This window comes from Rhinoderma darwinii, chromosome 1, assembly GCF_050947455.1.
Source record: "Rhinoderma darwinii isolate aRhiDar2 chromosome 1, aRhiDar2.hap1, whole genome shotgun sequence".
NCBI lineage: Eukaryota > Metazoa > Chordata > Amphibia > Anura > Rhinodermatidae > Rhinoderma > Rhinoderma darwinii.
This window is the reverse complement of record NC_134687.1, coordinates 465,224,334-465,252,306: the sequence shown is the minus strand read 5'-3', so window position 1 is coordinate 465,252,306 and position 27,973 is coordinate 465,224,334. Positions and strand designations below refer to the sequence as shown.

The 27,973-nt window shown below is 41.2% G+C and overlaps 1 protein-coding gene and 1 long non-coding RNA gene across 2 annotated transcripts in view; one reads left to right on the top strand and one right to left on the bottom strand.

Annotated features, from left to right (window-relative positions):
• Positions 1 to 27,973, top strand: part of ADGRD1 (adhesion G protein-coupled receptor D1) — a 717,614-nt gene that overhangs the window by 349,581 nt on the left and 340,060 nt on the right. The window lies entirely within an intron of this gene.
• LOC142743552 (uncharacterized) overlaps positions 9,696 to 27,973 on the bottom strand; it is a 32,283-nt gene continuing 14,005 nt past the window's right edge. The window contains exons 2-3 of the long non-coding RNA XR_012881582.1: positions 11,721 to 11,868; positions 9,696 to 9,832 (exon numbers count right to left, since the gene is read on the bottom strand). This is a non-coding gene — a long non-coding RNA (uncharacterized LOC142743552). The remainder of the gene's footprint in view (positions 9,833 to 11,720; positions 11,869 to 27,973) is intronic.

The window sequence follows — 27,973 nt, the reverse complement described above, 5'->3', positions numbered from 1 at the left end:
GCCTTCTTACCAGGCAGGATAGGGGTTAGACCACGATTCTTCACATTGGTGCAGGAACAAGAGGTGGGACCCATATCAATCACACATTTATGGCATAAATATGTTATAAATGTGTGAATTGGGGATACCCCTTTAAGTGTTATTAGTGAAAAATAGGCAGAATTTTTTCTTTCTTTAATCAAACCAATTTTTACTAAAAAATAATCATCTGACCAACCAGTGTATAACAATGCTAAATATGTGTTCTTTGCTTAACTGTCATCGTTGCTGTAATACCCAATAACAAAGGTCACATTTTGATTCTGGTCTGTGTACTGCCATTAGCAGGAATATAGACTAAAGAGCCCTGTATTTAGCATTTTTTGTGACGCTTCAGTAGGATCGGACTGACAGTGTTGGCAAATCTTTTTATTGGTAGAGCCCTATACAGCATGGTCTGGCAGTAAAGTTGTGAATATACGTTTATGTTGTAGCTGGGCACAGCCTGGTACATGGGCAATATGGATGTAGATATACTTATGTGTTTGCGAAGGGGTTAATATTAGTAACACTGTTAAAACAACCATAAATAAGCATGTTGACCATTACCCTGGCATTTACATATTCTTTTATGTAAACATAGAGATCCTTCCATTTTGGTCCTTATATCCCATGGAGGATATTTGGATATTTACTGTGTAATGTCTATTACAGATGTGCAAAGATTTCCCCAGTGAACATCTCAGATCTGCCACTTTTATTTTGCAGAAACAAAATAAATATATATATATATATATATATATATATATATATATATATATATATATCAGAAATATTGCAATGGTACCAAGGCAACTTCCATTAACTAATTATGTGATCACCCATGAGAGTCCATTTCTAAGCTGGAATTCACTTTGCTCCTTCTCATACATTTGTCTTGTAAAATTATCCTTTCCCATGTGGCAGTGAACTTGCAGCTCATTTGGAATTTCATTTCTCTGACATTATCATTTTTAAATGTGCGCTAGATGTGGAGTAAAGAAAACCTGTAGGTATGAGCGAATTCGTAAATAAGAATATGGTATTTCCATCAACTAGATCGAGATTTTATGGAAGTCATTAAAAGAAGAATAGAAAGCAATTTAAAGTCAACACCTCTAATTTTTTAACTATGGTAGATGACATTTTAACTTGTATGGCTCTTCGACCATGTTGTATTGCAGATTAACAGCTATCGCTGATGATTCCTACTTGTCATTAGAAACATCACCTTTAGTGACATTGGCTTCTGTCATTTTTCTAAAGCGCTCTACTGTCTCATTTCAGGTTACCAAGTAACAATCATTAGTCTAGTTTTACGTACCTTTATAAATGTCTCCCACCTGAAAATGTGAAATGTAAATTATACAGTACTGTCCATTCTCTATATTGCAGATTTGGTTTTATATATTTTCTCTATATTTTTATGTTTACATGTATATTAATGGTCAGCAAAAATATCACCATCCCTACCGTTCATATTGTACAGTAAAGTTTGTTTACTCGACCATCCAATAGTCCAGAAATTCTGATACTTCACTTGTTTCTAGCACAGATCTACAGGATGGTCTCTTACAGGACCAGACATATCCGGCCTCATGTACATGCCAGACCTGTATGCATGTGGATTGTTAAAAGAGAGATGTAGACACTCCATAACTGCCATATTGTGTCTCTGTACGGCATTGCTTCTGGGGTAGAACACCTACGTTAATATGGTGTCCAATGGAGCAATTTTATTTCCCTATCTTATTTATGTGTATGAAATGAGAGGCATACAGGAGTACAATGTGGCTACATAGATTTCTATGAGTGATGTATTACGGCTCTGTACTACTCATAGGTTGTATGGAAACTTAATGCATACATGTTGATGCGCCCTAAGACTGAACAGAGATTACCAGACGTCTCTGATTAAAATGCATGGACCTTATATGTCAGCACATGGAGTCACTATGGATCCATTACAGATCTTTAGGCATTCTATGCTGTAGGCACCCTGTAATAATGTCTCTGTACTACATCATGCATCGGAGACAAATGAAGGTAAGGCATGACCCCATAGCAGATAATGGGTGCCATATTATGGAGTTATATAACATGGATCCGCATAACAGCCTTAATGGAATTTTACTGTATAAACAGTATTTCTTGTATACAGTACTTCAGTATTTATATTGGTATATTTTATAAAGATCATTCAAGGTTCATTTTCTATACACACTTCTTTATCATTGTTAGTTATAGGTCATATTGAGAATGTCTGGATCTCACAGATGACATCCTTGCATGCTACTTCCAATTTACACATTGTCCTGTGATGTTACAAAGGTAGTAATGGTCACAAAGTGAGCAGGATCTAAAGTCCACGTATTGCAGTTAGTGGTAGAATGTCATAGAAACCGGGGCCCAGTACTCCCTTATTTAGTCTTGATAGTATAGTTACAACTTTTAAGGTGAGCTCATGGAGAAAGATTATCTGTCAAATCTACGTATTTCACTTTGTATAGAAATATTAATAGTAATGTGGAGCGCTGATAAAAGAATAGTGCCACAGCGAATGATCGGATTTAAAAAATGTTTGTGTAGTAGGGACCTAAAAATGGTATTGCACCTTGCATGACTATGGTTCTGGGCTTTGCTATATATAAAATGTATACTGAACACTGCTGATTATGATTCTGTTATAATCTAATAACAAATGTATTAATATTATTGTTAATAGTTTTCTTACTATAATAAATATATTATTATTATTATCATCATCAAATAAAGTAAAATATCGAGAAAAAAAAATCCCTGTTAGGGCTTATTCAGACGAACGTGCTATACGTCCGTGCAACGAGCGTGATTTTCACGCGCCTCGCACGGACCTATGTAACTCAATGGGGCCGTGCAGACTGTCCGTGAGTTTCACGCAGCGTGTGTCCGCCGTGTAAAACTCACGACATGTCCGATATTTGTGCGTTGTTCGCGCATCACGCACCCATTGATGCGTATTTTTTCCGCCACTGTCCGCATCAATGCCGCACATAATCTGCGTTGCAGATTGTGTTGCGGCTCTGCCTAAAATGTGCAGTAAATTGATGCGGACTAGCCGTTGCGTATTGAGGTGAAAGTACTTCCCTTCTCTCTATCAGTGCAGGATATAGAGAAGGGACAGCCCTTTCCCTAGTAAAAGTAAAAGAAATTCATACTTACCCGGCCGTTGTCTTGGTGACGCGTCCCTCTCTTGACATCCAGCCCGACCTCCCTGGATGACCCGGCAGTCCATGTGACCACTGCAGCCTGTGATTGGCTGCAGCCGTCACTTGGAATGAAACATCATCCCGGGAGGCCGGACTGGAGGAAGAAGCAGGGAGTTCTCGGTAAGTATGAACTTCTATTTTTTTTACACGTTGATCTATATTGTGATCGGAAGTCACTGTCCAGGGTGCTGAAACAGTTACTGCCGATTGTTTAACTCTTTCAGCACCCTGGACAGTGACTATTTACTGACGTCGCCTAGCAACGCTCCCGTAATTATGGGTGCACACACGTAGTCATCCGTAATTACGGGAGCCCCATAGACTTCTATGGGCCTGCCCGTGCCGTAATAACGGACCGTGATTTTGGGCGTTTTTACGTTAGTGTGCATGGGGCTTCAGTCTGGCTGTAGACCTAGAAATACATAGCCAGCCAGAATGAAGAAATATCCTGTACGTAAAACAAATACGCTACGCAGCAAACATAACATATGCGGACTTCATTGCGGAATTTTGACTCTCCATTGAAGTCAATGGAGAAATTCCGCAATGAGTCCGCAACAAGTCCGCTACACGTCCGCAACAACCAGTGTATGCTGCGGACACCAAATTCCGCACCGCAGCCTATGCTCCGCAGCAGAATTGTCCGCAACGTGTAAACGAACCTAACGAAAAAGGTGTGGAAAGCTATGGAGAAACTTGTACGCTGCGGATTTCCGCAGCGGACTGTCCGCAGCGGAATTCCAGAGCAATTCCGCCACGTCTGGTCATGCCCATACTTTGTTTTCTAATCATGTTTTTGTGTATTGTGGTTTTCTTATTCTGATTCTGATGTTGTGAAATTCCATTTGTGTCTTCTGTGCAAGACTATCAGAATTTCTGATAGATGATGGATTAAAGGAAATAGATATATGATGTATCTTTAGAGAATTTTGTCACATCTGCAGTGCATTTTGCCTCCTTTATTATATAAAAATAGCCTATGAAAATTATTATAATTATTCTAAATTATTGTTGGATACAATCAGAGCAATGGGATAAAAAGGACCATATTACGTCTATTGCTACAACAATATACATGTACGTGTTTTTAAGATTAGAGCAGTGGGTGGTGTTTATTCACAAAGTCATGAAAAATATCAAGATAATAACTGTCAGAAAGGTCACTGTTTATAACAAAAGAAATTCATGGTGCCGTGGTGGGAAAACTATTCTGAGATTCTTCATGGCTTTGGAGGGAGTATAATAGAAATAGAAATTGTCTTTAATCTTCAGTTCTAAAAACTTTCGCTGCACTTACAAATCGGTCCTACAATATCTGTGTTCATTGTCAAATATGTGTTAATAATATGCGTAAAAGAAAACTCCAGTCATGGCATAATGTTATATTGAATAGTACCCTGTAGGAAACTAGTGATAATAGGGTTTGGCAATTGTAGAATTGAAATGCAATACCTCATTATTTATTTTACTTGGGTCCCATGAAATAACATTTCCTACTGATATTAAAAAGTCTTCAGTACCGTGAGTTGCTAAGAAATCGGTCTTTATACAAGATGTTCATACTGCAAATGTTGTTAAAAGTGAAGTCCCCCTTTAAGTATCACATTAGGACATACCAATGACTATTTAAAGTAACAGTAAACCTACACTTCATAGCTTACATTCTATAATGCACACATCTGTATGTAAATGTTTCTGGAGGTCACAGAACTGGAGATATTGGAGATCATCAGCGACTTCTTTAGTAATGGCAGGTGATGCGGACTTTGCTATCACACAGACATTTTCTGTTATCCAATTGAACACTACGGTCAGCTTCTCCCTATCCCAAAATTAAAACAGTGCGCAATAGATTACATTAAACTGCTCAGCAAAATAAAATGTTTCATGTTTTGTGTACCAAATTATTATTAATGCACAATAATTTAATATTGTGAGAATTCCTGCTATGTGATAATGTATGCGTCTCTAAAAAAAAATTGGAATGCTTCATGGTCCTGTCATATTGTGTCCATCAGAAATGTAGCAGTGTTTTGTTGCAGCATGTCAACATTTTACAAATGGCTTTTTATTCAAAAGATCCTAGAATGAAGTTCAAAATAGTACAAAAAAAAGATGTATTTTCCAGTAGTGAGCTGTAAAAGCCTAGACTGTCTGAAATAATGTACTATGCCTGGTGCCCAGTACTGATATATGGTACCATGATGGAAGTTTGACAGCTGAGCTACTGTTTTTTGAAGTGTTCTTGCTGGGAGCAGAAAATAATTGATTTGTTTTGTTTACTATTTGAATGTTTCTTACGTGCATATCCAGTGGTGATGATAGTAACAAGGTTCATTGATGCAGGTGCGACTGTGAAAGGCCTACAAATAATTAAAGTGTCCACACTAAGGGAGAATATGCAATATTAAACAACTAAAAATTACACTACAGTACATTTTACTGCCATGGCTGCCAGTTCTTTATCATGAACATCCTTCCAAAGAAGCTTCCAATAAAAATAATATACATCCAGGCTCAGCCAACAGCTCAGTCCCTGGACAGTGAGAGTTGTGTCCGTTTGGAAGGTCTTTCAGACAGCTGTTGACATATTGTCCAAGTCATAGTATGTACAGAACATCAGACAAGGCTGTCATACCTGGGAAAGTCAACTCCGTATTTATGGAGCATATATCCAGTGGTGAAGGTAGAAATGCATCTAAAAACGGAAGACCGTTTCTGGCAAAAAATGATTAAATGTCAATATTTAAAAGATAAATCAAGAAAGGATACTTCTTAAGCATATTCTGTAAGGATAATTCTTAGGGTATGTGCACACACAAAATAAAAAACGGAGCTGTTTTCCAGGGAAAACCGCTCCTGATTTTCAGCCGTTTTTTTTTAGCAACTCACGTTTTTCGCAGCGTTTTTTACGGCCGTTTTTGGAGCTGTTTGTCTATAGAGTCATTGAAAAATGGCTCCAAAACGTCTCAAGAAGTGACATGCACTTCTTTTTCACAGGCGTTTTTTTTACGCATCCGTTTTGAAAAAAGGAAGCGTAAAGAACAGAACGCCGTATTTCCCATTGAAACGGCTGAAAACACTACGTGTGCGCATACCCTTAAGCATATTCTGTAATAAAAGAGTTAAATGAGTAGCCGAAAGTTCATATTATTGTAGCAAAATAATTTTTGTTTTGGGACAGAAGGTCATGTCTCCATCTGCTACTCCTATTCAACAATTGCAGTATGCATATAAAGAATTAATAGCTTGTATTTTTTCCCATGAAATTATGCAATGTTAAATACTTTTGTGTCAAAAAAAGACAAAAGTATAGTAGGTATGATACCTTTATTGGCTAACCATAAAAGTTCTATATGCGGCTTTCAGAGAACACAGGCTTCTTCTTCAGGCAGTTTACAAATGAATGTATTCGAAAAAAGCACAACATTTAAGATGTTACACAAAGAAAATTAGTACATGAGGTGCTACATCATTAAGATAAGCCGGGGCAATAAAACTGAGGTTATAGGGGTGATGACTTAGGAGTTAAGGCATCTGGGAGTCAGTCTGATGGGGGATGTGACGTGTCCATGTAGTGGCTCAGAAATCCAGGTGTTAGATTGAGGCCTTGTGTCAATGACTGGAATTTTATCATCAGCTTGAATTGCCAATTTTTTCTCTCTCTGTTGTTTTTAAAATTACCCTTCAGAATGAGTACCTTTAGATCTGCCAAACTGTGGTCTGGTCCAGAGAAGTGTTTTCCCACGGGTGTATCCACCTCCTGTTTTATTGTATGTCTGTGAAGATTCATCCTGGTTTGTAGTTTTTGTATGGTTTCTCCAATGTAGATTCCTTTATTGATGCACCTTGTCCGCAGGATCATGTACACTACATTGGAGGATGTACAGGAGAACGTGCCAGTGATTTTATAGTCCTGCTGCGTGTTTGGTATCTAGATGGTGTTTGATGACCAGATGTTGGTACAGGTCTTGCATTTTCTACTGTTGCAAGGAAAGGTGCCAGTGTCTTATGGTGATGAGAGGGCACTTCTGACCAGGAGATTCCTTAGGTTTGGGTGGTTGTTTTCATGCAAGGAGAGGTAAATCCGGGAATATTTCCTTCAGTTTATTGTCTTTGTTAAATATAGGTTGGAGATCAGCAGCAATTTTCCTCAAGATGTTCATTTGGGGGTTGTATATGACCACTAGGGGAACCCTGCTGTTGTCTTCCTTCTTTTTGTACTCCAGAAGATTGCTCCTTGGAGTTCTTGTTGCTCTGTAGATCTGATCATCTATAATCCTTGGATGGTATCCCTGTTGTAAGAATGTATTCCTCAGTGATAACAGGTGTTGTTTTCTGTCTTCACTGTCTGAACCGGTCCGTATGTACCGCAGAGCCTGGCTGTAGATGATGGATTTCTTTATGTGTATCGGATGGAAGCTGTTCCATCTCAGATATGCTGGACGGCCTGTAGGTTTATGGTAGATTGTTGTTTGTATGGTATTGTTTCTCATGTATATGCTCATGTCCAGGAAATGTATTTGAGATGTAGAGTAGTTGAGAGTGAGTTTGATAGTAGGATGGAACTTGTTGAAGTTTTTATGGAAAGAAAGCAGTTCATGTTCAGAGCCTGTCCAGATTATCAACAGGTCATCAATGTACCGGAAATAGCCTAGAGGTTTAGTTGTGCAGGTTGATAAAAACTCTTCCTCTAGTTTGGCCATGAATAGGTTAGCATATTGTGGTGACATTTTACTACCCATAGTACTTCCCATACATTGCAGATGCGTTATGTGATGCCATGAGATGATCAGAACTAGGACGTTGGGTGACCAGAGTAGGTCATCGCTTAGGGCGCAATTGGAAGGGGGCAGAATTTATGGATTAAAAGGAAAAACATAAAACAATATTCTGCCTTTAATTTTATTTGTATAACCAATTGAACTGTATCTGAGCCTCTGATATCTGGTTCATCGAAGAGAACAAATATCATACTAATATATAAAAGGCAAGCCATGTTGCCAACAACTCACTTCTTTTCTGATTCGCTGCAGCGGTCACATGGTGTAACCACTTCAGCCAATCAGTGGCAGGTTGAAGCAGACATATAGTGCTAACTGTAATTGCCGGTGCTCGGCTTCTCAGTCTGTCTCTCACATCCCTGCATGGACTATTCTAAAGGGAACCTGTCACCAGCATTTTCACCACTAAACCAACAGCACTCTACCTGAGGGTGCGGTGGGTTTACTGGTGAAAATACTGGCGAAAGGTTGCCTTAACAATTGTGTTTTAGTGAGCAGATTTATCCAAACTATCTAAAAGAGAAACTGTTTGTTGCCCATAACAACCAATCACAGCACAGCTTTCATTTTTCCAGCGTATTTTAATCAAAGAAAAGCTGAGCTCTGATTGGTTGCTATGGGCATCACAACATCACTTAAAGATAGACAGCAATGTAATACAAATACATAAACCCACAGTGAATGAGCTGTTGTAATACTAAGAATAAATCCACCATTATTCCTATTCAGTTAAGAATCATGATTACATACTAATATAATATAAAAGGCCGTGTTGCCAACAACTCACTTTTTAAAGAAGGAGGCACAAGGCATCCCACTCTTCAACCACGCTGGGAGAATCCACTACTCAATAGCCCTCTTCCCACTTCACTCCTCCACTACAGGAAGAGGCGTAATAAGTAGTGGACTCTCCCGGCATAAGTGTGGAGCGGGTTACAATGTGTCAGGAGAAGGGTGTTGACTAGGGTGGTCTATCACTATCTGGAGGTCAGTGCGTGGATACAGTCAGTATAATAGATATGGGGGAGCAAACAAATATAAAACCATAAAAAAAATTAAGAAACACGCGGAAGGGATCCACGTCTTCTGCCTTGGGAGAATTATCATCCTACCAATGCTTCCGCATTTTATATTTTAAGGTTTCATGAAAAAAATAAAGAAAGGACCAACAAGAGTTTTCTAGAGCCCATTGTATTTTTTGCCCAATGGGTATACAGGGGGTAGGGTGGTGGCACACAAGAGATAGTAATAGCATACAGGCAACAGAGTGGTGGCATACCCAGGGGACAGTGAGGGCATACCCAGGGGACAGAGTACTGGCATACCCAGGGGACAGTGAGGGCATATAGGGGACAGAGTATTGGCATACTCAGGGGACAGTGAAGGCATACCGAAGACCGAATGGTGGCATACAGGTGGCAGAGTAATGGCATAAGAGTGGGCAGAATTTTCTAGAGCATGTCGTATTTTTCACACAATGGACTTTATTGCTAGTATATTATAAACCAGCACTGTGTTTTAGTGATGGGTGCACGTCTCCTGGATCTGATCCACTATCTGAAATATGGTCCAAATGCAAAGAGGTACAGTACTCCAAATTTTCAGTACAAAAAACATCTATTTATTCACCCAGATGTGCAACATTTTTGCTCTAGATTTTCTGATACTGTACCGATGTAGCAAAATTTTACTTGAAGCCTTGAGAATGCATCTGGAGGACATGAAATGGTCGTAGGCCGATTCCCAGGTACATGACTCCCGTTTGAATGACTGCATTAACTCCTGTTGATAAAAGTGATACAAGTGATATTTGACCTCTTCAGGACAAAGCCTATTTTGACCTTCAGGACGCAGTCCCAAATCTGATATGTGTCAGTTTATGTGGTAATGAATGTGGAATACTTTTACTTGTTTTTTTCGTGACATATTTTATCTTAGTTGTAAATTTTGGTCGTTATGTTTACTCTTTGTTTATAAAAAAAAATCTAAAATGTAGAAAATATTTGGAAAAATTTGCATTTTCCTTCATTTTCTTCATCACACAAAATAGTAAATAAATAAGGTTTACCATATGTTTTCTTTATGTAGCCATTATTTCTTATTTTATTTTTTCATTTTATTGTTTTAGAACATTATAAAACATATTTTTTTAATTCCTCAACAAAGTTTACAAGACGTATTTTCTTGGTGGCTTTGAGAGGCCGATGTAAGAAACCCCTCAAGGTAGCTGAAGGCATCCCTGCTCGAACGGGTGAGATCGATATCAGTATCGATCTCACCCGTTTAACCCTTCAGATGTGGCGCTCAATAGCGAGCGACACATCTGAGTGGTTTTGGAGAAAGGGAGGCAGCTCCCTAATCTCCCACCAACACCCGGTGAAAAGATCGCCTAGTGTCTGTGTCTTCGATGGCAGCATGGGGCCTAATAAAGGCCCCCATGTCTGCCTGTAGTGAATGCCTGCTAGGTCATGCCAGAGGCATGGCCTAGCAGATGCCTGTCCGTTTTACACAGACAGGCATAATACAGAAGTATTGCAGTGTATTACAAATGCGATCGTAGGATCGCATAGTGAAGTCCCCTAGTGGAGCTAGTAAAAAAGTTATAAAAAAAAAAGTTTACTAAAAAGTGAAAAAAAATAAAGAAAAACCCACTTTTTCCCCTTACAAACTGCTTTATTATTAAAAAACAAAATAAAGTTAAAAACGTACACATATTTGGCATTGCCGCGTCCATAACGACCCAAACTATAAAGCTATTACATCGTTTAATCCGCATGTTGAACATCGTAAAAAATAAAATAAAAAGCAATGCAAAAATTGCTTTTTTCTTTTAATCCTGCCTTAAAAAAAAATTTGATAAAAAGTGATCAAAAGTCGCATTTATTCCAAAATGGTACCGATAAAAACTACAAGTCGTCCCGCAAAAAAAAAACCCTCATACAACTGCATCGGCGAAAAAATAAAGTTATGGCTCTTTAAATATAGAGACATAAAAACAAATAATTTTGGAAAAAAAGTGTTTTCACTGTGTAAAAGTAGTAAAACATACAAGAAACCGTTTTTTTTTTCTATTCCCCCCCCAAAAAAGTTCATAAAATGTAATCAATAAATTCTATGTACCCCAAAATGGTGCTATTAAAAATTACAACTTGTCCCACAAAAAACAAGACCTTATACAGCTATGTTGACGCAAAAATAAAAAAGTTATAGCTCTTTGAATGAGACGATGGAAAAACGTAAAAAATGGCTTGGTCATTAAGGTCTAAAATAGGCTGGTCATTAAGAGGGTTAAGATGTTCCTGGTTTTGTGTATATAAAAGTGCATGAAACTGCAGTGTGTGTGACCTATAGTTGGCGATGATACAACACTGCAGTCGTTTGCAGCTCACAGTTCAGAAGATCCAGTAACATATAATCAATGTTACTTTGTATTCATGGTGTTAATTTATTGAACTAATAAACACGTCTTAAACTAGAAGGCAGATGTTAGGAAACAACAGTGGATGCGGTAAAAATTTCAGTGTATTTATTCTTTATTGCATTTCCAATAATCTTTGTCATGGAAGAGCAGCATTTTCATTCATGAATCGGTCTATGGAGCATTGTAAACCAATTATAAACTGTAAATTGAATTATAAATAGTAAAACTAATGTGCTGTGCAGATCTCACCTGTCCTTTCATGCTCTGGATGATCTCACATATGAAATCTACTTCTACATAAACTTCTCTAATTTATCTGTTATTCTCTGCTACATTTTGCAAGACGTTTTTACTGGTCTTCCTCACTGACTGAATCATATGTACTGTATCCACACATCTATTTATTTGTAGAAATTAAAAAGTTACTGCTAACAAAAATGCAGCTCAAGTAGGAACACACACTAATGAGGAAGTGTCATCGGAAAATCAAAATATGTCCCTCTCCTTAGCTGACTACATTCCCAACAATCACATGTACCTTCTCTTCGAGACCTGCAGCTCTTCTTGAGCTGTATGACACATACAAATGTGTCCTTCATTGCCTTTCCGGATATCTGAATATATCCTAAGATGTGCGGCGCGAGAAGACCATCTTTGAAAAAAACAAACAAACAAACAAACAAACAAACGTGATTTTGTGATACTCTGTCACGAGATGTCTATGCTATGTGTGGCCACCCAGTCGATGTGATGTGAACTGCTGCTCGTCAAGGGTTTTGCTAGCATGTCGTAATATTGTTTTGAATTTGCTTGATCCTTAACCAAATTCAAGCAAAAGTTATGGGTGGACATCTGTAAATATGTTTCCTTACTTAACTTTACTCTTGGCTCAACATATACCGTGATGAGTGGCACAAGATGAACATCTTTGGAAAAAAAACATGTATATAGAGAGGGTCATAGCTCTGAAATGGAAGGGTCCAAGAAAAAAGGAAAAACAGCGCTGGAATCAGGGAGACAGCACTATTCAAGTCAATTTACCAGTTCAACCTACATATATGACCAAGTGACAGGGCCACTTGAAGGGGCTCTCTCTGTAAGTCCCATATACTTCAATGGATAGGGCCATTCACAAGCGCAGACTCCTCCCCATTGACGCTTATCAGGAGAGTGGCTGGTGGATATGCTATAAATGTTTAATATGGGGATACCCGTTTAAAGCTTTTGTATATTATTCCTATTTCTCTATATATTGGGAGGGAGGCAAATGTAGTGAAACAGATGAGGCTCTCCCCTATTGTAACTTTTTAAAGGCATCTTGGCATAGAGTAAAAGCTAGATATAAAGAAACAAACACGGCGCCACATAGTGTGAGTAAGCCCAATCAGACAGTCAGAGTATGACAGATGGATGCTTACCACAGCTGGATAGGTCAAAACACTTTGAAATAGAAGTAGATCGTGGAGAGTGCTGCTGCCGAAATCCCAAACGGTAACACCAATGGGTAACCGTGCAATATTGGTAATTATAAGGTAGAAAGAAAGGGGATGTAACCACGGCGCTGCTACTCAATAAGGATCCAGAAATTGATAATAGTATTTATTGGTAAGAAGGCTACGCGTTTCAATGTCGCACCGGCATCTTCCTCAGGCCTATGGCCTGAGGAAGATGCCGGTGCGGCATTGAAACGCGTAGCCTCCTTACCAATAAATACTATTATCAATTTATGGATCCTTATTGAGTAGCAGCGCCGTGGTTACATCCCCTTTCTTTCTACCTTAGAGTAAAAGCTAGGAATGCTGGGTAATGCCCCTGTGAACCAGTTTCAAATTCACAGTAAGGAATAAATCAGCAGACTAGACGAGCACTCAGATGCAGTCTTCATCCATAAATCAATAATGATGTCATTATTTGTAATATTCAGGGCTTTTGGGGCGTGCGACTTGTGCCATCGCACAGGGCGCATAACTCTAGCAGATGGAAGGGGGCGCTGTGCTGGCTCCCTTCCCCTGCTTGTGTTTGTTAACACCCATAGGCCCGGCGACTCTGAAGCTGCCTCTCCGACCTGGTACTCCTTCTCTGCTCAGTGGCATAACTACCACTGCAGCAAACATAGAGGCTGCCAGCTGTACCACCGGGCGTGAGGGCGCCCGTGCTGCCCGTTGGGATGGGCCCCCCCATGCCCGGTGGCGCCGCTAGCATCCACTATGTCTGCTGCAGTGGTAGTTACGCTACATTCAATAGTATCTGTGTCCTTAGGACGCAGATACTATTGAATCCTATGACAGATCAGGAAGGTATCTCCCTGCTCTGATATTTACTAGGCTACAGGCCACAGGCCTAGGACAGGATCCATGCACAGGCCAGCGTGATGACCTCACTGGATCATGCCGGCCTACGCAAGGATCCCGTTGGCGTTGTGGAGCAGGTCAGTTTGTCGCAGGAACAGGGCCTAGGTGAGTAAAATTTATGTTTTGGGGGCACTGTTTACAAGGGGGAAGTGGGGGGCCTTATGGCTCAATCTACAAAGGGAAGGTGGGGAGCACTGTATACAAGAGTGAGGTAGGGGGCTGTATGACACTGTTAACAAGGGGGAGGTGGGGGCTGTGTGGCACTATCTACAAAGGGGGGATGGGGGGCTGTATGGCACGATCTACATGTGGGGGCTGTATGGCACTGTTTACAAGGGGAGGTAGGGGCGGTATGGCCTTATTTACAAGGGGGAAGTGGGGAGCTGTATCGCACTATCTACAAAGGGGAGGTGGGGGCACTGTCTACAAGGGAGAGGTAGGGGCTGTATGGCAAAATCTACAGGGGGGGCTGTATAGAAGAATCTACAGGGGGCTGCATGGCAGAGTCTACAGGGGGGCACTATCTACAAGGGGGCTGTGTGTGGCACCCAGGGGAGGGGAGGGGGACATTATACTGTAAGGGGGGCACTAAGGGGGCATTATACTTTGTGGGGGGTACTAACAGGACATTATACTTTGTAGGGGCACTACAGGGGGCAATATACTGTGTGTGACACTTAGGGACATTATACTGTATGGAGGGCACTAAAGGGGGCATTATACTGTATGGAGGGAACTATAAAGGGCATTATACTGTGTGGGAGCACTAAAAAAGCCATTATACTGTGGGAGGGCGTTATACGTTTTTTTTGGGCATTTTTTTTATAAAGGGGTGGGGCGCCGAAAGAAAATTATGCACTGGGCGACATCTATCGTAAGGCCGGCCCTGGTAATATTAATATTGTCATTTTTATTACTATCATCATAAATAGCAGCAGAAGTAGTATCACTACTAAAGCTATTTTTATACTGCTGTCAGAGGCTCAGAACCTCCGTCACAGTTCCAGCAAATTTGCCAGGAAACATTAGCTACGTGCATTGCTATTCCCGGCAACACTATGTAAACCACGACAGACCCTGAAGGACCCCATTGTAAGTCAATGGGGTCCGTCGGGCATCGGTGGAATCCGTCGTGTAACAAATCCAGCTATGCAACGTGGTTTCCGTTATGGGTGTAAACCATGACACAAGTGTGAACACAGCCTTAGCATATAGTATTAGATTAATTTAACCTTCCAGTAAAAACTACCAAAATGATGAAAACATTTAAATGGGCGTCCTAGTTTTTAAATAATATGTTTTTATATTAGCTCTTACCATTTTCAACTTTTCTGCTTGCTGTTGGTGAATGTAAACAAACTTTTTTTACATCCAGAGGTTACAAATCTGTAAAAATCGAATCACCAGTGCGCTGAATATGTCAGCAGCACGAATCTATATTGTCATAATAGTTTGTAACATTATATCTGTATACGTAAGGCCCCTTTCACACTGCGTTTATGGTCTCAATTTGACATACAGATGTGTCCACCGTTACTTCTCTTGACTTTGTCAAGGACTCAGATTTCTCATGAAACCATGTCAGTTCAATATCGCAACATGCTAGCCATCCACATGCTAGGTAACCGGCTGCAAACCCCATCACAACCACTGAGTGGCCACACAGACACATATAGCATAAACAGCTCATGACAGAGTACAGTATCGCGAAACCATGTTATTATACACATATGTATACACCCGGAAAAGCTCAGACAAATACGAATGTAGCAATCCTTATCTTGACTCTGATAACTTACTGCAGCGTGATAATTTATCTTGCCTCTGTGTATGTAACACGTTAAAAGTCAAGTTAAAGAACGCTACATCGACGTCACAGCTTGAGGCTGTAATGGATGCCTAACATGCGTCACCCACAGACTATTATGAGATACATTTAATGGATAGGTCATGAACTCTGATGATCTTTTCATGACGTATCATTTAAACCAATACTATTAAAGTGTATAAGTAGAGGATGTCACTATTACGTATCTGTTTAGCTTATCCGTCACCCATAGGCTAATATGGTATCAATTTAACAGATACATTAAGAAAAGCTATTGAAAAACTCATGATATATATGTTAAACGGATGCCATACAGAGGTATCCTTCACCCATAGGCTATCATACAAAAAAAAATGATAACACACGATATATGTTTTTTGGCGGGATGCCTTTGGATAGAATAGTGCTAACCATAAAGAAAACGGTACACACAATGTATACCACTCAATAGAGGTCAAAAGGACTGTCTTTTAGCCTCTGTCAATATAATGGGAACCTATGGGAAAGTTTGACGTATATGCCAGGAGCGTTCTTGATGCATACTTCAAACGCACAGGGGAAACGCAGTTTGAAAGTGGCCTAAAATGTATTAGATGAGAGTCCATGCTGTTTACCTCACAGTGTATTGCTTTGACTGAATACTACTGTAGCAAACTCTCAGCTGTGAGAAGTAATTACATTACTCCTGTATTTGATTGTACATGGTTCTCATAGACATGTATTGATATATTGAATATGTTTTTGTCAGCTATTTGTTACAGGCGTGCTGGAAATTTGCATTTTTAACAATTCTAATAAAGCAACAGAGATGGAACATGCATTGCTATTGTTGAAGATTAGTATCCTGCTTTGAATTAGAACGAGGCAAAAAGAAATTCCATTTCTAGCTTACAGGCAAAACTCATAATGGGAGAAGACAAAATGAAAATGTGTAATAATGCTAAATAGAGCACAAATAAAACATGATCTGTTAAGGGAATGATTAGAAATACTGAATATATTTTATTAATTAAATCAATGCTTATAATGTGGAGTCATTTTGTAAGTCGATCTATATTTTGGGTTTTATGGTTCTTTGACTATAACAATATACTTAAAGGGCAGGCTTCTGCTTTAAACTTATAACTAGTGGGTACATTTGCACAACCCTGTCTAAGGGACAGGATTTGTAGCACATGCTATATGAACATAACCAGTGGCGTAGCTATAGGGGTCGCAGCGGTCGCAGTTGCGACCGGGCCCATAAGCCTGGGGGGCCCACGGGCCCCCGTTGCCATACAGCATGTTTTCTAACTAAATCTTCTGTGCCGTGAAGCCGGCACTTCCGGGTTACGGTCACATGGTACACTTAGTGTACCATGTGACCGTGTTGTCACGTGACACGGCTTCCAGACAGAGCAGAAGAGTCGGTGCGGAGGACTCCAGGTAAGCTGCAGTGTAATGTATTGCGTTGTAACGTTATGTATTGTAATGTAATGTGTGTGATGCCTTGTAAATGTATTGTGTTGTATGCGGTGGAGAGGGGGGGAGCGTTAAATCACAGCCCCCCCCCTCCTCCACCGCAAACTGCACAATACAGTATAGTACACGAGTGTATGAGAGCGGGGCTGCGGCTGTGTAATACAGTCACTGCCCCGCTCCTGAGTCCTGACATGTGCGCGCCGTCAGGATGATGTGATGCGGCTGGCGCTGCACTAATGAGCGTCGGCACTGAAGACAGAACATGGTGGGCGCGCTACAAAACACCCCCATGTTCTGTCCCCAGGGCCTGAACCGCCGCTCATTAGTGCAGCGCCGGCCGCATCACCTCATGCTGACCGCGCGCGCACTTATATCAGGAGCGGGGCAATGGCTGTATTACACAGCTGCAGCCCCGCTCTATAACGGCGGAGATCAGAGAAACCTCTCATCTACGCCGTTATTCTCCTGAATGCTGTGATCAAAGCTGACTGCAGCATTCAGGGGAAAATGAGAAGGGGGGATGCCCCTGGATCGCGTCACGGGGAATTCCTGTGACGCGATTAAGGGACATACCATATATGGGCAGACAGCCCAGGGTCTGTTGAAGGACCCCAGGGCTGTCCTACCATATTTCCTGTTAGGGCATACTGAGGTATGTCTTAACAACTGCCTGTGTACTATCCGTACACAGGCTAATGTACTGGCATATAGCTATAGGCCAGTACATTGAAGTTTAAAAATAAAATAAAAACAAAGTAATGTTAAATAAAAAAATTACACATTCACCTTTTTTATAATAAACATTAAAATAAGTCTCAATACATAAAACATACACATAATCGGTATTGGCGCGGCCGTAATAACCTGCACAACAATTTTTTTGCATCATTTATGATGTGTACTCTGTAAAAAAAATAAAATTGCTTTCTATCACTTAGGCCCCATTCACACGACCGTGCCCGCAATCACGGCCCGCGATTGCGGGCACGGCTGGCCGCCGACTGCCACCCGCATTTTCGGGCTGTGCTCCCATACAAAGTATGGGAGAACGGCCCGCAAAATGCAAAAGGACGGACATGTTCCATAATTTTCGGAACATTTCTACGGCACGGACACCCATCCGTAGCGCTACGGAAATGTGTCCGCGCTCAATGAAAGTGAATGGAGGTTATTTACGGTCGTGTGCATGGGGCCTAATTGTGAGGCACAAGGTGCGATGATGAATTTAACCTCCATGTGCCTCACATTAATGGTAATTAACCCCATCATGTACCTTACACATTAACCCATTATGACTGAGAAACATGATGAGGTTAATTACTATTAATGTGAGGCACATTCAAAATTCATCATCACACCTCGTGCCTCACATCATAAAATGGAAGAACTTTTTTTAAAATTTTTATTACTGTTGGCAAAGTAAACGAAGTATCGGTATCGAAGTCCAAATTTTGGTATCGTGACATCCCTACACTGTGGGTTGCGTCCCCCTGGGGGTTCGTGAGTCACTCACTGAGGTCCCGGTTCCAATCAATGCTGGAGCAAGGAGCTGACATCTCCTTGATCCAGCATTCCCTGTGCCGTGAGCGGCTCGACGCAGGATGTAGCGACATCATCGCGCCTTCCTGCGCCAAGTCACTCATAGTACACACCGGAGGAGGCGAAGGATTCTCCACTCGACGTGGGAACGGGGATAGGTAAGTAATTATGCACATATGGGGGCATTATACTGTATGGGGGGGCTGATATTGCGGGGGGGGGCATTATACTGTATGGGGGGCTGATATGGGGAGCATTATACGGTATGGGGCTATTATGGGGGGGCAGTATACGTTATGGGGCATTATACTGTGTGGGGGCAGCTATGGGAGCATTAACTGTGTGGGGGCATTATACTATGGGGGCTGTTGGGCAAGGCGTCTGGGCATAGGAGCGCGCAGGGGTCTGATGATGATGGTGGTGCTGGGGAGGGGTAGGGGGGCCCAAGCTGAATTCTTGAACCCGGGCCCATGAGCCTTTAGCTACGCCCCTGAACATAACTACCTGTCCGTTAACCTTATAGAGTGCCAGAAGCCCAAAGAGGGCACAAGTGGTACAAGAAAAAGGGTGTGAAATCACTGACATGAGGTATTTGACGGCCTTCATTGCAGCATTAAATAGTGGATTGTAGGGGGAATATGCTCAGCAGAGTAGGGCCCTAGTAACATACATACTTATAATGTCCACCAACACTATATTGCAGAGGCACACTGAAAGCACTATGGTATATATGAATACTATTAACAATACTTATCTAACTTTACAATCCAATTCTGAAATTCACCCGTGAGAAACGTACTACGATTACTCCAGAAATGCGCCTAATAGCACAAACAGCCAATGATGTGCCTAAATTATAAAAAGACATGCGCCTCTTAAAAAATTGGGCACATTTTACTCCAGTGCTCTTTAAATTAAGACTGGCGTAACACCAGTCTTATTCAATTCATCCCATTATCTTTTATAATAATATGAGTCACGCATTTTAATAAATTTTTGTTAGCCTATCAGGTATATCACACTGGCCAATGACCATACATGCTATGTATTTTGCTTACATACCTCTAATAGCATAGTCACACAAAGCTCTAATGGATCTACACTATATGGATAAAAGTATTTGGACACACCATTTAACCCCTTCCCGACATTTGCCGTATGGGTACACCATGGAAAGCATTGACTTCCCGCATTTTTCCGTACCCATACGCCAAATGCAGAAGGGGTTACCGTGTCAAAAATAAAAGTTTTAAAGTAAAGATGGCTGCTGTTCATAACAGCAGGCCATCTGTACACGATGGCCATTGGCAGGTCAATTCAGACCGGCCAAATTGCGGCTGTTTGCGGCTTTTGCCAATCACTGTGCCACAGGGCACAGTGATATGGTGGTGATTGGTGCTGTCTAGGACAGCACCAATGACTACCATGTTCCATGTAAAAAATGGCGGTGATGCCAGCCCCCCGATCGCTATGGTTGGTCGGTCAGCACCGACCGACCAATCGCAGCCATGGCGGGTTAGGAACGGTGAGCAGAGCTGGTGTGACCGTCTGTAAAGCCAACTTACCGAATCTGAGGCCTTCTGTGCTGCGATCCTGCTGTAACGTCTTCATCCGACTGCTTCCTGCAGAAGAGTGAACCGACATCATCATCATCTGTGCTGCTGCTGATTTTTTTTTTTTTGCAGCAGCACTTGTTCTTTCTACTTATCCCTGTACCCTCCCCCTCTTTCCTTTTTTACGTCCTGCGGCCGCTGAGTGCCGCCATCACTGACCGCCAATTTTTGGCACAGGACTTTCTTTTTTTTGTATTTTTGCACCTCCCTGTGTGCGCCCTGCGGCCACTGAGTGCTGATCAGTGACCGCCATCACTGATCAGCATCCGTGGTAATTTTTTTTGCCGCAAGTTTTTTTTATTTTTTGGCCTTTTTTATTACTGCACCTTTTTTTGGCCTTTTTTTCTTCATTTTATAAAACTGTAAAAAAAAAAGAGTAGCATTAGAGTAGCGAACGTTTACTGACGTCCGTTTTGTAAAAAAGATATATAGCAGAAGTTCTAGCTATATATTTTTTTATACAGTTTGAATCAATTTACTTATAGTTAGCGTCCATTTAGTGACGGACATTTAGTTCGTTCACTAAATTTTTTATAGCGTAGCGACAGTTTTAGTATCAATTTATAGCGTTATAGTCAGCGTCCGTTTAGTGACGGACATTCAGGTTTTTTTTTAACTGAAGTTCATTCACTAAATTTTTGATAGCGTAGCGACAGTTAGTATAAATTTATAGCGTTATAGTCAGCGTCCGTTTAGTGACATACATTCAGGTTTTTTTAACTGAAATTTGTTCACTAAATTTTTGATAGCGTAGCGACACAGTTGTAGCTCAATTTTTTTTACAGTTCTATATTGAACGTTCAATAAATTTCTTTCTCCTACATTTTTCTTATTCTTCTCTTCTTTTTCTTCTTTTTTTTTCCTATAAATTTCATATTACACTTGTAAAAGCACAACATACACAACCACCTCTATAAAGAGTATTACACATGTTGAAGCACTACATACCCCCCTAATAAAAATGGCCCAATCATCTCAAAGGCTCTACTCCGTTGAGGAGGCATACGCTATCCTGGCCTCTGACACTGAATCGGCCAGCGAGGGAGAAGAAGAAATTGCCCCATTCATCTTGACCTCATCATCCTCATCCAGTGATGAGGAACCCCCGCAAAGACGCCCCAGGACATCAGCTGAGGCAACCCCCCAAATGAGTGATACCCTGTGGAACCCACCCCCTGATAATTATAAGCCTCACATTCCAGATTTCACAGGGAGCTCAGGAATTCGATTTGAGACTGTAGGCCTCGCAGAAATTCACTATTTCAAGCTCTTTTTCACTGAGGATTTTGTTAATGTAATGGCGGCCCAAACAAATTTATATGCCCAACAATTTTTAGCCCAAAACCCCACGTCATCATTTGCTAGGTGGACCCCCATAGAGGCAGCGGAGATTATGAAATTTTGGGGCCTTGTCCTACATATGGGCCTAGTAAAAAAAACAGATTAGGCAATACTGGAGTGCGGACATTTTATACAGCACCCCATTATACCGCATGGCAATGACCCGGGCACGATTTGAAATTATTCAGAAATTTTTGCATTATAATGATAATGCACAGCGCCCGCCCCGTGATGACCCCACATACGACCGCCTATTCAAAATCAGGCCAATGATTGATTATTTCTGCACCAAATTTCAGGAAGTGTACACCCTCGAAAAGAACATAGCAATAGACGAGTCCCTTGTACATTTTAAGGGGAGACTAAAATTCCGCCAATACCTGCCAAGCAAGAGGGCGAGGTATGGAATTAAAATGTACAAGCTGTGCGAGAGCAGCTCAGGGTACACCTACAGGTTTTCGGGTTTATGAAGGGAAGGACACCAGGATAGAACCAACAGAATGCCCCCCTGTCCTGGGAGTTAGTGGAAAAATAGTGTGGGACTTGATGCACCCACTGCTGGATAAGGGTTACCACCATTACGTGGATAACTTCTATAACAGCATCCCACTATTTAAATGCCTCTCCACCAGAAGTACTGTAGCATGCGGCACCGTGCACAAAAATCAGAGAGGCCTCTCTAAAAATCTGATTGGGCAACCAAGAAAAGGAGAAAGCAGGGCACTACACAGCGATAACTTGTTGCTGGTCAAGTATAAGGACAAGAGGGACGTCCTTATGTTGACCACAATACACGGTAGTGGCATCACCCCTGTCCCTGTCCGAGGTAGCACCACAATGACCCCCAAGCCAGACTGCATCCTTGGCTACAATAAGTACATGGGAGATGTTGATCTCTCTGATCAAGTACTGAAGCCGTACAGTGCCATGCGTAAAACAAAGGCGTGGTACAAAAAGCTGGCCGTGCACGTGGTACAGATGGCATTGTATAACGCTTACGTGCTATACCGATGTGCAGGCCGGACAGGGACATTCCTTCAGTTTCAAGAAGCGGTTATCAAGGCCCTTGTATTTGGGAACCAGGAAGGGGAGGGCCCCAGTACTTCTAGATGCGATGGTCCACGTATTGTACCAGGGCAACACTTTCCTGGCGAAATCCCCTCCACTGGTAAAAAGGGAAGGAGCCAAAAAAGGTGTAAAGTGTGTTACAAAAGAGGGAGAAGACGAGACACAACTTATCATTGTGAAACCTGTCCCAACAAACCTGGCCTGTGCATAAAAGAGTGCTTCAAAGTTTATCACACATCCATAGATTAGAATTGAAACATTTTTTTAAATGCTCACTATACCCCTAGATAAATTCCTTGAGGGGTGTAGTTTCCCACATGGAGTCACTCTTGGGGGGTTTCCACTGTTTTGACCACTCAGGGGCTTTGCAAATGTGACATGGCCACCGCAAACCATTCCAGTTACATTTGAACTCCAAATGGTGTTCTTTCCCTTCTGAGCCCTGCCGTGTGTCCAAACAGCCGTTTATGACCACATGCGGGGTACTGTTTTACTCGGGAGAAACTGCTCTACAAATGTTGTGGTGCTTTTTCTCCTTTAGTCCTTGTGGGAATGAAAAAAAAATTAGCTAAACCTACGTTTTATTGGTTAAAATTAAAATTTTCATTTTCACGGCCTACTTCCAATAAATTCTGCAAAAAGCCTGTGGGGTCAAAATGCTCACTATACCCCTAGATAAATTCCTTGAGGGGTGTAGTTTCCCACATGGAGTCACTCTTGGGGGGTTTCCACTCAGGGGCTTTGCAAATGCGACATGGCCTCCGCAAACCATTCCTGCTAAATTTGAGCTCCAAAAGCCAAATGGCGTTCCTTCCCTTCTAAGCCCTACCGTGTGCCCAAACAAGTATATGACCACATGTGGGGTACTGTTTTACTCGGGACAAACTGCTCTAAAAATGTTGTGGTGCTATTTCTCTTTTAGTCCTTGTGGGAATAATTTTTTTTTAGCTAAACCTATGTTTTATTGGGAAAAATGTAGATTTTCATTTTCACATCCTACTTCCAATAATTTCTGCAAAAAACCTGTGGGGTCAAAATGCTCACTATATCCCTAGATAATTTCCTCAAGGGGTGTAGTTTCCAAAATTGGGTCACTTGTGGGGGGTTTCCACTGTTTTGACCCCTCAGGGGCTTTGCAAATGCGACATGGCCTCCGCAAACCATTCCTGCTAAATTTGAGCTCCAAAAGCCAAATGGTGTTCCTTCCCTTCTAAGCCCTGCCGTGTGTCCAAACAGCAGCCTATGACCACATGTGGGGTACTGTTTTACTCGGGACAAACTGCTCTAAAAATTTTGTGGTGCTTTTTCTCTTTTAGTCCTTGTGGGAATGAAAATAAATTAGCTAAACCTACGTTTTATTGGGAAAAATGTAGATTTTCATTTTCACATCCTACTTCCAATAATTTCTGCAAAAAATCTGTGGGGTCAAAATGCTCACTATACCCCTAGATAATTTCCTCAAGGGGTATAGTTTCCAAAATGGGGTCAGTTGTGGGGGGTTTCTACTGTTTTGGCACCGCAAGAGTCCTTCAAACCTGATATGGTGCCTAAAATATATTGTAATAAAAACAAGGCCCCAAAATCCTCTAGGTCTCCTTTGCTTCTGAGGCCGGTGCTTCAGTCCATAAGTACGCTAGGGCTACATGTGGGATATTTCTAAAAACTTCAGAATCTGGGCAATAAATATTGAGTTGCGTTTTTCTGGTGAAACTTTTTGTGTTACACAAAAAATGGATTCAAAATGAATTTCTGCAAAAAAAAACGAAATTTGTAAATTTCACCTCTATATTGCTTTAATTCCTGTGAAACGTCTAAAGGGTTAAAACACTTTCTGAATGCTGTTTTGAATACATTGAGGGGTGCAGTTTTTAAAATGGGGTGACTTTTTGGTGGTTTCTAATATATAAGGCCCTCAAAGCCACTTCAGAACTGAACTGTCCCCTGTAAAAATAGCCTTTTGAAATTTTCTTGAAAATGTCAGAAGTTGCTGCTAAAGTTCTAAGCCTTGTAACGTCCTAGAAAAATAAAAGGAAGTTCAAAAAATGAAGCCAAACTAAAGTAGACATTTGGGGGATGTTAATTAGCAACAATTTTGTGTGTTATAACTGCCTGTCTTACAAGCAGATACATTTAAATTGATAAAAATGTTATTTTTTGCAATTTTTCACTATATTTTGGTGTTTTTCACAATTAAATACTGAATGTATCGACTAAATTTTACCACGATCTTAAAGTCCAATGTGTCACGAAAAAACAATCTCAGAATCGCTTGGATAGGTACAAGCATTCCGACGATATTACCACATAAAGTGTAACATGTCAGATTTGAAAAATGAGGCTCGGTCAGGAAGGTCAAAAGTAGCTAAAGAGGAAAGGGGTTAATCATTGAATTCAGGTGTTTCAATCAGTCCCATTGCTACAGTCTGAAGTTTCTTCCCTTCTAGATATTCCACGATTAACTGTGTGATATTGTTGCAAAGTGAAATTGTTTAGGAACCACAGTACTCAGCCACAAAGTGGGAGACCACATTAAATTAGAGCGGGGTTGCCGAATGCAGAGACACATAGTGCATAAAAGTCACCAACACTTTGCTGACTCAATAACTGCAGAGTTCCAAACCTCCTCTGGCATTAACATCCGCACAAAAGCTGTGTCCCGGGAGCTTAAAGAGGCTCTGTCACCAGATTTTGCAACCCCTATCTGCTATTGCAGCAGATAGGCGCTGCAATGTAGATTACAGTAAAGTTTTTATTTTTAAAAAACGAGCATTTTTGGCCAAGTTATGACCATTTTTGTATTTATGCAAATGAGGCTTGCAAAAGTACAACTGGGCGTGTTTAAACTAAAAGTACAACTGGGCGTGTATTATGTGCGTACATCGGGGCATGTTTACTACTTTTACTAGCTGGCCGTTCTGATGAGAAGTATCATCCACTTCTCTTCAGAACGCCCAGCTTCTGGCAGTGCAGACACAGCCGTGTTCTCGAGAGATCACGCTGTGACGTCACTCACAGGTCCTGCATCGTGTCAGACGAGCGAGGACACATCGGCACCAGAGGCTACAGATGATTCTGCAGCAGCATCGGCGTTTGCAGGTAAATCGATGTAGCTACTTACCTGCAAATGCTGATGCTGCTGCAGAATCAACTGTAGCCTCTGGTGCCGATGTGGCCGACACGATGCAGGACCTGTGAGTGACGTCACAGCGTGATCTGCCAGAAGATGGGCGTTCTGAAGAGAAGTGGATGATACTTCTCATCAGAACGCCCAGCTAGTAAAAGTAGTAAACACGCCCCGATGTACGCACATAATACACGCCCAGTTGTACTTTTACTTTTCAACACGCCCAGTTGTACTTTTGCAAGCCTCATTTGCATAAATACAAAAATGGCCATAACTTGGCCAAAAATGCTCGTTTTTTAATAATAAAAACGTTACTGTAATCTACATTGCAGCGCCTATCTGCTGCAATAGCAGATAGGGGTTGCAAAATCTGGTGACAGAGCCTCTTTAATGGCATGGGTTACCATGCAAGAATTACATCACCAAGCACAATGCCAAACGTGGGATGGAGTGGTGTAAAGTACGTCACCATTGTAGCTCTGAAGTTCTGTGGAGTGATGAATCATGCTTCTCTATCTGGCAGTCTGATGGACAAGTCTGGGTTTGGCGAATGCCTTGAGAACGTTACCTGTCTGACTGCATTGTGCCAACTGTAAAGTTTAGTAGAGGAGGGATAATGCTATGTTTTTTTTTTTCAGGAGTTGTCATGGGATCCTTAGTTCCTATGAAGGGAAATCTTTAGGCTGGGTTCACACGAGCACATTAACGTCCGTAATGGACGGACGTATTTCGGCCGGAAGTCCCGGACCGAACTCAGTGCAGGGAGCCGGGCTCCTAGCATCATAGTTATGTACGATGCTAGGAGTCCCTGCCTCTCTGCAGGACAACTGTCCCGTACTGTAATCATGTTTTCAGTACGGGACAGTAGTTCCACGGAGAGGCAGGGACTCCTAGCGTCGTACATAACTTCGATGCTAGGAGCCCGGCTCCCTGCACTGAGTTCGGTCCGGGACTTCCGGCCGAAATACGTCCGTCCATTACGGACGTTATTGTGCTCGTGTGAACCCAGCCTAATGCTTCAGCATACCAAGACATTTTTAACAATTGTATTATTCCAACTTTGTGGAAGATTTGGGAATGCCCTTTTCTGTTCCCACATGACTGTGCCCCAGTGCACAAAGTAAGGCCCATAAAGACATAGTTGGGTGAGTTTGGTGTAGAAGAACTTGACTGGCCCGCATAGAGCCATGACGTCAACTCTACGAACACCTTTAGGAGGGACTAAAACGGAGATTGCGAGCCAGGCCCTCTCATCCAACTTCGGTGTCTGACCTCAAAAATGCTCTTTTCTAGATGAATGGGCAAAAATTCCAACAGACACACTCCAAAATGTTGTCGAAAGCCTTCCCAGAAGAGTGGAAGCTGTTGTAGCTGCAATGAGGGGACTAACTCTATATAAATACCTATCAATTTAGAATGAAATGTCATAAAATCTCCTGTAGGTGTAATACTTTTGTCTATATAGTGCTTGGTAGTGAAATTTGATAGCTTGTGAACTTTTCCTAAAATGCTACCTGAGGCAGGCTACAGTACTTATGGTGTGCACAGCACTTAAGATAAGGGTTTGGCTTAAATATTTGTATTTCTTCTTGTCTAAAAATGAAATAGATTTACAATTGATATGACATGAAACGAAAAAAATCATATTAGCAGATAATGTATTGAATGATTGAGTGCTTTAATTTCATTGTATAAGTGAGTGACTATATCCAGACACCGCTGGGACTTTCTGATAAGTTGAAACATAAAACATCTGTGGATGGTGTCCTCCACTGCTTCAGAAAATTCAAATTACTTTGATAAGGAACAAGTCTTGAGAAAAGTATTTACAATTACAAAACTGTTCTGCTGTACATGATAAGACTCTGAAGTTTCACATCTGTGTTTCCTTACTTACAGTTGGTACTTGATGTGCAGATCTTGTTTTTATTTAACATATCTCTTATTATTTTATACACAAGTTCACATGAAAAAGAGAATAGCCACATATAATATCAGTTCAAATGTGTTATATCCAAACATAACAAAATGTATGTACATAGCAGTTTTACTAAATTCCAGTTTAATAAGAGCATTGGAGATCCTGAATCTCCGGACTGTATGGAAGCCTGTTCCAGATTAACCAACTGTTCATGGAAGTATTTAAATGGACACTCACACAATGTTGCTCAAATAAT